Here is a 10,374-nt window from a genome sequence, read left to right on the forward strand (position 1 = left end):
CGGTAACAGCAGCAGCGTGGCCGTGGGGCTCGGCTGGTGGCTGGGGCCAGTCACCTGAGCATGAACCCAGCCAACCCCAGGAGATGGACCCGGGTCACCAGCCCAACCCACCACGCGGCTGCTGCCGCTGCCCCGTTAGTGCGTGAGCTCACACAGACCACGCTGGGGAAAGCCCCCAGCTGCAGGGGAGACGCCCCTGAGTGCCTGGCAGGGCCCAGCTCCTGGCTGACCTGCACTGCTGGGGGTCAGGGGGCTGGATGACAGGGGGGCGTTGGCTCTGGGGTGGGACTGTCACTTCCCCCCCCGCCAAGCCAACAGGATCACAGCAAACGAAACCAGCTCGGCCAGCAGGGGAAGAGTTCAGTCCAGGGCCTGGTGCATTCTGGGAGCAGGGGCGGTGCAGAGAAAGGGCAGATACGGGGCAGCTCTGAACACTCCGCGCAGAACTGCCTGTCCTGTCCCGCAGCCCCTGGTACAGGGGGCTTTTCACCATAGTTTTAATCAGCCAATAAATTGAAACAAACCCCTGTTAAATCATTGCTCAGACCGAGTCCTTCACCCACATTCCTTAGGGCATTGGGTGTTTCATTTCCTGCCTCCATTTCACACAGAGACACAATTTCCTTTGCACAGATCCATGAACAGCAAAACCTCCCTGTGTCTCTGGTCTGAGCCAGGGCATTCGATTCCAGTGAACCCTTCTCTCCTGCAATGCGATGGTCAGACAGAGGGGACCTGGCACCTGCATCCCTGCCAGGGAGATATTGGCTCGGCTCTTTCTTTGTGCTGCTGTTGTTAGTCCATGAAACATCAAGGGTGGAATGCAAGGCTGAGTTCATGCACCAGCCCCCTGAAGAAATTTCAGTGCCCCAGAGAAATCCTGCCCCCAGCTACTGGAACGATATGCTGGAGATTTGACTAGGAAAGGGACTGTCTGAATTGTCAGAGTGGGGAATGAACAACAATCTACAGCAATGTCATTAACACAAACACACTCTCATCCTGCTACAGCCAGAAGGGAAATGGGCAGGAATTCTCGCTGTCCACCCAAGGACACACTTACACTGATGCGCAGCCATGAGTGTGCTGGGGAAGCTGGTCTGGGCAAACAATTTGAAGTGACAATTCAGTGAGAACAGAATCATCATGTAATGACACAGGTGTACATCCAGTAGTTGTGGCCGAGTGGTTAAGGTGATGGATTTGAAATCCATTGGGGTCTCCCCACGCAGGTTCAAGTCCTGCCAACTACGCAAGCACTGCACTGTTGTTATTATTACTCGGAACTTAGTTCCTGAGCATCCAGAGTGCAAACTGGAGCCAGATCTACTTTCACTCTGTGGACACTTAAAATGCTGCTGTGGCACTGCTATAGCACTTTGGAGTAGACAGTGACTGGAGGGGTTTTCCCATCTGTGTAATAGCTGCATTGACAGAACAATTCTTCCTTTTATTTAGCACTATCTAACCCGGGCTTAGGTCACCTTAACTCTATGGGTTTGGGGTGGGTTTTTCACACCCTGAGAGACGTCACTCTGCCAGTTCAGTGCCCAGCGTACACCAGCCCTTAGATCCCTCTTGGTATTTCAATGCAGGCACTGACCTGTGAGAGGAAAACATCAGCTCACAAACACAGGGACTGAATTCCCCACATTTAATCTCGCTGCACTTTCCAGAAAGTCATGAAATTCAATTCATTCTTGCTAGGACAGAGAAAAAATAAGTGACACTAAGGTTTTGGCTTGGTTAAATAAAATTAAGTGTTTAATCAATATAGTAAAAACCTGTACTGATTCTTCTAAATAACACCACAGCGTGAAATAGGAACAGAGACAAAGCTTGTCAGTGAGGACTAATTTTGCAAATGATCTTCCCATTATTAATTTCCATGCTGCCCCCATTGAGGTCTGGGCACCTCCAGTGTCATTGCTCTGCATTCACCTTCCCCTAGAATTGTTCTCGGACATTCGACTTCCTCTGCAGCATGGGGCACAGGGTCACTTGCTGGAGGATTCTCTGCACCGTGAGTTCTTTAAGCCACAATTTGAGGACTTCAATAACACAGACATAGGTCAGGGGTTTGTTACAGGAGTGGGTGGCTGAGATTCTGTGGCCTGCATTGTGCAGGAGGTCAGACTAGATGATCATAATGGTCCCTTCTGACCTTAAGTCTATGAATCTATGAATCTATTCCCAAATTTGGAAAATTATGCAGTTCAGAATGTGAATAGTGACCCCATCTCCTTCCTGCACCTGCTCTACATTGCTCCACAGCAGCTTCTCCCCCTGCAGAGTCACCCCAGCACTGCAGTGCAGCCCCAGGGTTCAGCAGGGGCCCCTGGCAAGGACCGTGGGTGCAGCTAACAGCCCAGTGTGCCAGGCAGTGAGGCAGCTGTAAAAAAGCAACCCCCCCTCTAGAAGTACAGAGACTGAATTCCCCAACTTTAACATCATAGCCCCCTGTAGAAAGCCACGTATCCGTTGTATTTTCACTGGGAGATGCAAAAATCAAGTGACACCAATTTTTAAGCTGAGTAAATAAAGTTGAGGAGATAGTTATTAACCTCACAAAAATATACTAAAGATCCCTCAACATAACACCTGAAGGTGAAATATGAACAGAGACAAACCTTGTCAGCAAAGGCTCATTTCCCAAACGATCCTCAAAATGTTACTAATTCCGACCGCTCCTCCACAGGAGCTCTGTGCAGTGTAACTGTTCTGCAGGCAGCTTCCCATTAAATGCTGTTGTGGGACATTCCCAGGCCTGGAAATGTACCAATGACAGAATTTGAAGAGCAAACTTGGCTCCCCGCACCAGGTGGGATTTGAGTGTTTTGTCCCTGTCACTTAGTCTGTGTCAATAGTACAGACGCCAGGGGCAGGACTCCAGGCTCTGCTTGAGGGATCCTGGCACAGGGGCTGGGGGAGAGAAAGGATGGTAGATTCTCACCTGTGCTCTGGAGAGGAGGTAATAAGTGAAGGGGGCCTTTTTTGACTCCTCCTCAGGTTCCCCTGGGCTGGAATTCTACATTCCACAGGGCCAAATGAGGGGGTGATGCCACTTTGTTAATGAAAAGCAGTGCTCCAGGTGAGGTTTGAATTCACAACCTCAGCATAGCTCCTCTCAGCACTGCACTATAAGTACTGTGCACTAACCAATTGTGCCACTGGAGCACCTGGTAGCAATTATTCTCACAGACCCCTAGGTTGATACAGGCAAGGAGTGACCCCAAAACATTCTCAGTGGGGTTGAGAGCAGGTAGCGACAAGTGTTGTACTTGGTGGAGTGGATTCTTCTTAAGGCTTCCAGGCACCATTTGACCCTTTCGTTCTTCCCTGTGTAATAACAGAGCTGGTTAAGACTCAATGGAGAGTCTTGCTGCAGACCAACAGAGCTGAAATCACTGATAACCAGCTCTAAGCATTAGTCCTGCTTTGGGACAGCGTCTCTCATGCAAGAAACTGCCCAGTCTGTGCTAGCAGTGAGGCTCCCTCACTAATAGCTGAAATCAGGGAGAGCTGTGTGAAGTGCAGGGCCCCAGGGGTGCCTGAACAGGGGGGGAACAACACCCCAGGACTTTTAAAAATGAGAGGGCTCTGCCTTGCCACTTTGTAATGACCGTAAGGGCGAGTGAGGGGGGGAGGGGACGGAGAGCAGTGAGCGGGAGGAGGGGTCTTGGGGGAAGAGGCAGTGTAGGAGCGGGACCTTGGGGAGAAGGGGGGGCAGGGGCGTGGCCTCGAGTGGAAGGGGTGGGGCTACTGTTCAGGCTCTGGTGGCCACTAATTTTAGGCAGGGCCACCTGGTGGGGGGCAAGTGTGGCAATTTGCCCCAGGCCCCGCGCCCCACAGGGGCCCCGCGAGCCCTGGCTAAGAATTCTTTCCCTGGCTAGAGGCACCTTTTTAATTTGTACTCATCCGGCAGCGGTCCGGGTCTTTGGTGGCACTTCAGCGGCAGGTCTTTCAATGCTGCCGAAGACATGGAGCGAGTGAAGGACCTGCTGCCACTGAAGACTCGGATGCCGCCCAGTGAGTACAAATGCCGCAGCAGGTGGTGCCTTTTCTTATGTCCACTCCCCACTTTGCCCCAGGCCCCCGAATCCTTTGGGTGGCCCTGCTTTTAGGGAGCCTGCCCCGCTCCTGGTGGGACCACAAGACGTCCCAGAGCAGAGAGGGTGGCCAGCAGAGCGGTGACAGGGGGGAACGGCAAGTGGCCGGCAATGTGGCCAGACAGCGGAGGGAGAAAGGGGCTTTCCCCCTGGGAGGTGAGAGGTGAACTCTGGGTTTTCACTGACCCAGGGCAGCAGCTGTGGGTGAGGTGCAGTGAAGGGAGGGGCACATCCACAGAGCTTCTGGTGTCTGGATTTAGGAGCCCGAGGCAAAAGGCCACTGCCCAGCGCACTGTGGGGGGGTGTTTTGCTCATAGTGTTGTGTTATGAATCCTGATTGTGGTGTTTTTCCAAGTTAATACAAGGTGATTTTCCTCCTTTTTCTTAAAGTTTCTTTTCTACACTCAGTGGTTGTGAGTCGGGAACATATCGCCTCTTGGAGGCACCCAGTGGCCAGGGTTAGTTTCCCCAGGTTACTGGGTGGGGGCTTAGGCAGATTGTGTGTTGTATTGTTGAAGAGGAGCCCCAAGCACCCAAACAGGGAATTGTAACTTCAACTTTCAGAGTAAGAGCCAGAGGTGCTGCCAGCTGAGCTAGCCAGGCCGCCTAAACGTATTAACCCCTTTCACCACAAGAGCAAACACCGGGTACTTCTGTGCTTCTCAGCAGTTGGGAAAAAGCCTCTTGGGGGAAATGTCTCCTGCCCCACCGCCAAAAGGAGCCCATTGAGTGGGAACGATCAGAGGCCCCACCTGCTTTCCAACCACCTTGTGATGCTGGCCGGCCGCAGAACGAATGCTGGTCTGTGAGTGGCCTTCAGTGGGGGTTCGGCATGGCAGGGAGCAGCCTGGCCGGGTGTCTTTGTGGCTGTCTGCTGGCCACGCATAGGCATGGTTCTCCCCTCCTCTTGCCCTGCTCTTGGTTGCTCTGTGGCTTTTAAGCCTTCCCTTGGAGCTGTCAGCACCAGCCGCCTCTGCTCTAGGTGCCCAGAGGAGGAGAGGTGCTGGGCTCCAGCCTGGGACTCTTCCTCCCTCCTGCCTAGCCCTGACTATGAAGCCTGGCCCTGGCCCTGCTTCCTTTAAATGCCATGTGGGCAAGAGGAAGAGTGTGGCAGCTGCAGGGACCAAAGTTGCGGGCATCAGGTGAAGCAGCAAGAAACAACCATATGGTCAACCCGCAGGAATCTCTAGCCAGGCTGTTAAGTTCTAGGACCCCAACCTATAGCCACCCATTGAACCAGCCAGACCAAAGACCTATCTCCAGTGGGCATCAGTCACCCAGCAGGAGGGAAAAAACTCACTCTAGTTCACCCGGAGAGAAGGTAGCCAAACACATTGAGCTCCAGGGCTTTGCAGCAAAATCACATATCACCAGGAAATCCCACTGAGATTTGAACTCATATTCCAAGACTCAGAGTCTTGAGGGCTGCCCATTACTCCATGGGACCTACTGCTATGTACTTTTTTTAGGCCCCTGTGACTCTCAGCTGGCTGAATCCACTCTGCACTTATTGCTTCCCACCAGCGGCTTCCTCTCATGGGACTCTCTCTCCTCGTCCAGCGACTGTGGTCCTGCACTACCGGATACTTCACTCAGAGCTCCTGCTCATATCAGCCAACTGTAGCATCATCTCCTGGAACTCGGGCAGCTGTCGCTTGATCCGGTCATACAGTCACACACTGACTGGCTCCCCTGCCTGGATGGTCTTGTGGAAATCCCACAGGCGACGCTGCAGGACTTGGCACTGTTGGTTTCTTTAATGTTGTGGTGTTTGCACGACCATGGGAACAAAGCCACCAACTCCTCCCTCACTGACTCCCACCAATCCCCCTGGTAACCACAGAACCCTCTGATGCTTTCCCGTTCTGCCAACACTGCCAGGCCTCACCACCCTGCCTCTTTATCTTGCAAGCTCTGGATGTTCAGCTTCCAATATCCTCTGCTGTGGGTCAGGGAATTGCCCACTTTGAGCAGACGGTGAGAGCTGTGTGATCCGAACTGTCCATTGGCTCCACCCTGCACTGGGCTGTCGACGTGCTCTCCTTCACGTAAATCTGGTCAGTGCGACTCCTGGCCTGTCCCCGCAGAAAGGTGTATCCCCTCTGCGGCTGATGTGAGCTCGGGTCAGAGGAATAGGAGGCTACCGCCCACCCTCCACTGGTTCCACTACGGAGCAACACGTCCTCTAAGCCGACCTCGCTACAGACCTGCACCAGGTAGTGCTCATCATAGAAGAGTTTCCTCTGACGGTCGGGAAAACAGGACCAGCAGTCCTCAGGCCGGTGCAACAATTGAAATCCCCCCTGACACCAAACACCGTGCGGTCCAGAGGAAGGGAGCCAGTTCCTTCCATAGAACTTTCCTTTTATGCCTTAACTGGGGACCATACACACTAATATAGCTGTAACCAGGGCTGCAGAGCACAAAGCCCACCAGTAATGCCCTCCCTGGTCAGAGCTTCAGCCCCTTCTGTACTCGCACCATGAATGTGAAGAACAAGACTCCAACCCCATCATTCTTCCCTGGCCTGGAGGACCAGAGAGATGGGCCCTTCCACCAATCACCATCAAGCTACCCTAGAGTTGTTAATGTGCATTTTATGAACACCCACCCTGGCCAAGTCCAGTTGCTCCAAGGCACTGAACATCAAGTGCCACTTCCTGGGCCCCCAAATCCCTTCCACTTTCCACATGGCCACTTTCACAGAAGCCCCTTCCCTGGTACTGCCCTCCCTCAGCTGCACAAAGGAGTTTTCATCCCCTATTCCTGCCTGTCACTGCCCAGCAGCCCTCTGGCACCATTCCTGAGGGTCACCCTGGCGGTGAGAGTCTGGCCACCACTTGCCACCCCACCCTGTTGTCCTGGCTTCCCCCACTGGGCGTCATTTTGGAAGGGAAATGGGGCTTCTGCCTCCACTCCCCGATTTTCACACCGCAGAGGAGTGCGAACAGGAAAACGAACGGCTGCTCCACACCCCCACCGGAGGAACCCGACGCCCTTAGCTGTGGGGAGTAAGAAGTGGCTGTTGGCTGACAGGGCCTGTCCCCGAGGAGCCGGAACAGCAGCTGCCGCCTCCCCCTCGGCTCCAGGCTGTGGGAAATGCTCATTGCCTGGCTGCATGGGCGGCTGCTGCTCCGTGCTCTGGAGAGCGTCTGTATTGCTCTGTCAACCCCCCGTCTTCACTGAGCCAGTCTGGTAAGGTCCTAAGTGCCCCCTCCGGCCTGGCAGCTGAGAGTCTGTGCAGACATTGGCCCCCCTGCCAGCCCCACAGGCAGCAGCAGCACCAGCCCCCAGCACCACAGGGGCACTCAATGCACTTCCTGTGGGGAAATGGCTCCTTGGCGTCCAGCTGCTAGAGTGAGAGCCAGGAGAGAGCAGTGTCTGGCTCACCATGGGGGAGAGAAGAGACCTGGTGAGTGCGGATCTCCCTCAGCCTCCCCCGCAAGGCTGGTCAGTTGTATTGTCACTGTGATAGTCTGTGCTTCCCTTCAGGGCAGGCCCAGAACAACTGCCCCCCTTTTCTCCCCAGGCCCTGCCCCCACTCCACCCCTTCCCCCAAACCCCCACCCCTGTCCCATCTCTTCCCGCCCTGCACCTTCCTGCCCCATTCCTCTCCCTCCCCCACCTCTTACTGTCCCTTCTCCTCTCCCTCCCTGCCCAGTGCCTCCTGCACCCCACTGAACAGCTGATCACTTTTTTTTTCTCTGTTGGTTCTGCAGCCCCGTAGCTCCCATGGAGTCACTGACTTGGCTCCTTTCGCACTCTAGAGAGAGGAGCAGAACCAGGGCTATGGCTGATCTATGGGGCACCAGGTGAGTGGCAGAGGCTACAGGCGCTGAGAGTTTGCCTGACCCCTTAGGGACACAGTGTGAGGTGGTGTCCCAGGGATCTCTATGAAAGGAGCAGAACAGGATTTATTTGGGGTGGGGAGAGAATTGAAAGTGTCTCAGGGGGTTGTACAGAGGTATTACCTGGGTGGGAGACTGGCTAAAACACAGGCCTCGCTGCGAGCAGGATTTGAACCTGCGCAGGGGAACCCTATTGGATTTCGACACCAATGCCTTAACCACTCGGCCATCACAGCTGTGAGCACAAAACTGCCCCAATGCCAGAGAAACTGGGAAAGAATCACAATGCCCAGGCGTGAAGTCATCTGAACTACAGAATTCCCACAGCAAACCTGCCTCCCAAAGCACAGGGGGGATTGCGGGTTTGTTCTCTTTGCTTAGTCATGTGCAGTCGCACAGAGAGCGCGTTTAAAAGTCTCCCCTCCCACAGAGCAGGAATGGGAAATGATTCTCAACTTGAAGCTTGATGTGAATGAGGATGTCTGGACTACAGGGCCAGGGACTGATCTTTGCTATAGAAACCAGTGACACATGGAACCAAGCTAAGGAAAATGTTTCCTGGAGTCAATAACTGGATTAGCAGCAGTATTGTGCAGAGAAATGTCTCACAAGAGGAGTCAGCGCATTGGTAGTTCGGTAGCAGAAGTCACAGCTACAGCGGGGGAGGTCTAGCTTTGGTTTCTGGCCAACAGAGGGATGAGTTTTATTGTCTCCTAATTTCAGTAGAAAAAATCAGACCCAAACTGGGTTTTGGGGGGGGTTCTCTGGTTTGGTTTGTTTGTCTCATTTGAAATGTCCTTGATCATTTTTCTGGGAAAACTGTTTGGACAAGGCCAAGGAAGAGTTAGAACAATTACAAATCTCCATGGGAGTGAGGGGGTCTCTCAGTGCCGGGGGAGGGGTGGAGATTTTCATGGAGCGGAGTTGAGGAGATAAATGAGAGGCTTTTGCTCCAGCAGAGGGAGCGGCTTGGCTTCTCTGTAGCCTTCTGTGATGTTATTAATATGAACTGGGACCGTAGAGATCATTGCTGCCACCACTGTTATCTATGTGCAGCAAATATTGTGCAAAGGTTGGCATGTGAGGTGTCTAGGACAAGGTTAGGATTTGCTGGTGATAATGACGCTGGCTGTACGTGTGCACCATTTTTGTAGTTGAAGTTATGAACATGGGCTCTGTACTTGTATCTCAAACGTATTTGATTCCAAGTAGCCTCAGTGTCGTCAGCCCCCAACTCCTTCAGGAGTCCATAGCAAAGAGACCCCCCCCGCCCACTGTCCTGGACTCCCTGGGAGGTGCCTCCCACCCCCCGCCCAATGGAGCACCAAGGATTAAAGTGGCAGCATCTAGTGTCAGTGGGGTTCAGTGGCTCAGGCCAGACACCTGAGCTGGGGACCACCCCCATAGCACTGCTCGAGGGCCTGGGCCTGGGGTGTTCACAGCCCCCTCCCCACTCCTCCGAGCCCAGTCTGGCTCCTCACCTGGAACAAAGCAGAAGCGTCCGTCGGCCTTGCTGCTGTCCGAGTCCCAGGCGCTGCTGCTGTCCCATGAGGAGCGGGCCGAGCTGCTGGGGCTGGGAGAGGATCCTCCACCTCCTGCCCTGGGAAGGCTGGAAGGTCCCCACTGCCCGGGCAGGGCGATGCCTCCTGCTGGGAATGGGGGCTGGGCTCCTGGGGCCGCTGCTGCCCACACAACAAGCCCCGGAGCCACCCTGCCCGGTTCTGCTCCTGGGCTGGGTCCTGTCTGCCCAGCCGCATCCTGGCCCAGCTCCATTTTGGCCTGGCCGGTGCCTCTCCCACCCCGGCGCCTGCGCCGGGAGCAGGTTTCCTCTTCCAGAAGGCTGGGCACTTCCACCTCCTGGCCGGCCGGGAGCTCCTTCCCCGTCAGTGGGGGCGGAGGGGCCGCTCCGCTCCTGGGGAAGATGGCAGCTGCTTCCCTCAGGCTCTGGGGCCACCGGCAGAGCCTTCTTCCTGAACCTCCTCAGGAGCCCAGCCACCCTGGAACCGAGCGGGGAGCAGGCGTGAGTCTGGGGTCAAGCCAGCCTCTCACTAACCAGCCTGTTTGGTCCCTCCCCATCCCGGCCCCAGCCAGAGCAGCTCCTCCTCCCCCCACCGGGGTGCAGGGGGTGCAGGCTATACACACTGGCAGGAGTTCATTGCATGACCTGCTCTCCCTCAGCGCTCCCCCTCGTCATCCCTGGGGCTGCAACAACCAGGGAGTCTCATCCTTTTCGAGCACTGGGGTCAGTCACAAAGACCATCGGTCACTTTGGACAAGCAGCTCCCTCCTGCCAGCCCAGGACACACTCACACCTCCCCCCCAACCTCCCGCCCAGACTAGAGAAGGAACAGAACCCAGGAGTCCGGACGTCTCCTGGGAAACCATTCCCCACGTCAAAGTCCCTCGGCATAGCAAGG

At 54.9% G+C, this 10,374-nt stretch overlaps 3 non-coding genes across 3 annotated transcripts; 1 reads left to right on the forward strand and 2 right to left on the reverse strand.

Annotated features, from left to right (window-relative positions):
- Nucleotides 1–1,171: 1,171 nt before the first annotated feature.
- Nucleotides 1,172–1,253, forward strand: TRNAS-UGA. Its single transcript has one exon. It is a non-coding gene; the product is annotated as a tRNA-Ser (tRNA).
- Nucleotides 1,254–3,083: 1,830 nt separating this feature from the next.
- Nucleotides 3,084–3,177, reverse strand: TRNAI-UAU. Its single transcript has 2 exons — nucleotides 3,140–3,177; nucleotides 3,084–3,119 (listed from the first exon to the last, which is right to left on the reverse strand). It is a non-coding gene; the product is annotated as a tRNA-Ile (tRNA).
- Nucleotides 3,178–8,111: 4,934 nt separating this feature from the next.
- On the reverse strand, nucleotides 8,112–8,193 carry TRNAS-CGA. The gene has a single exon. It is a non-coding gene; the product is annotated as a tRNA-Ser (tRNA).
- Between the last annotated feature and the right edge of the window lie 2,181 nt (nucleotides 8,194–10,374).

Source organism: Mauremys mutica, unplaced genomic scaffold (assembly GCF_020497125.1).
Source record: "Mauremys mutica isolate MM-2020 ecotype Southern unplaced genomic scaffold, ASM2049712v1 Super-Scaffold_1559, whole genome shotgun sequence".
In the NCBI taxonomy this organism is placed as follows: Eukaryota; Metazoa; Chordata; order Testudines; family Geoemydidae; genus Mauremys; species Mauremys mutica.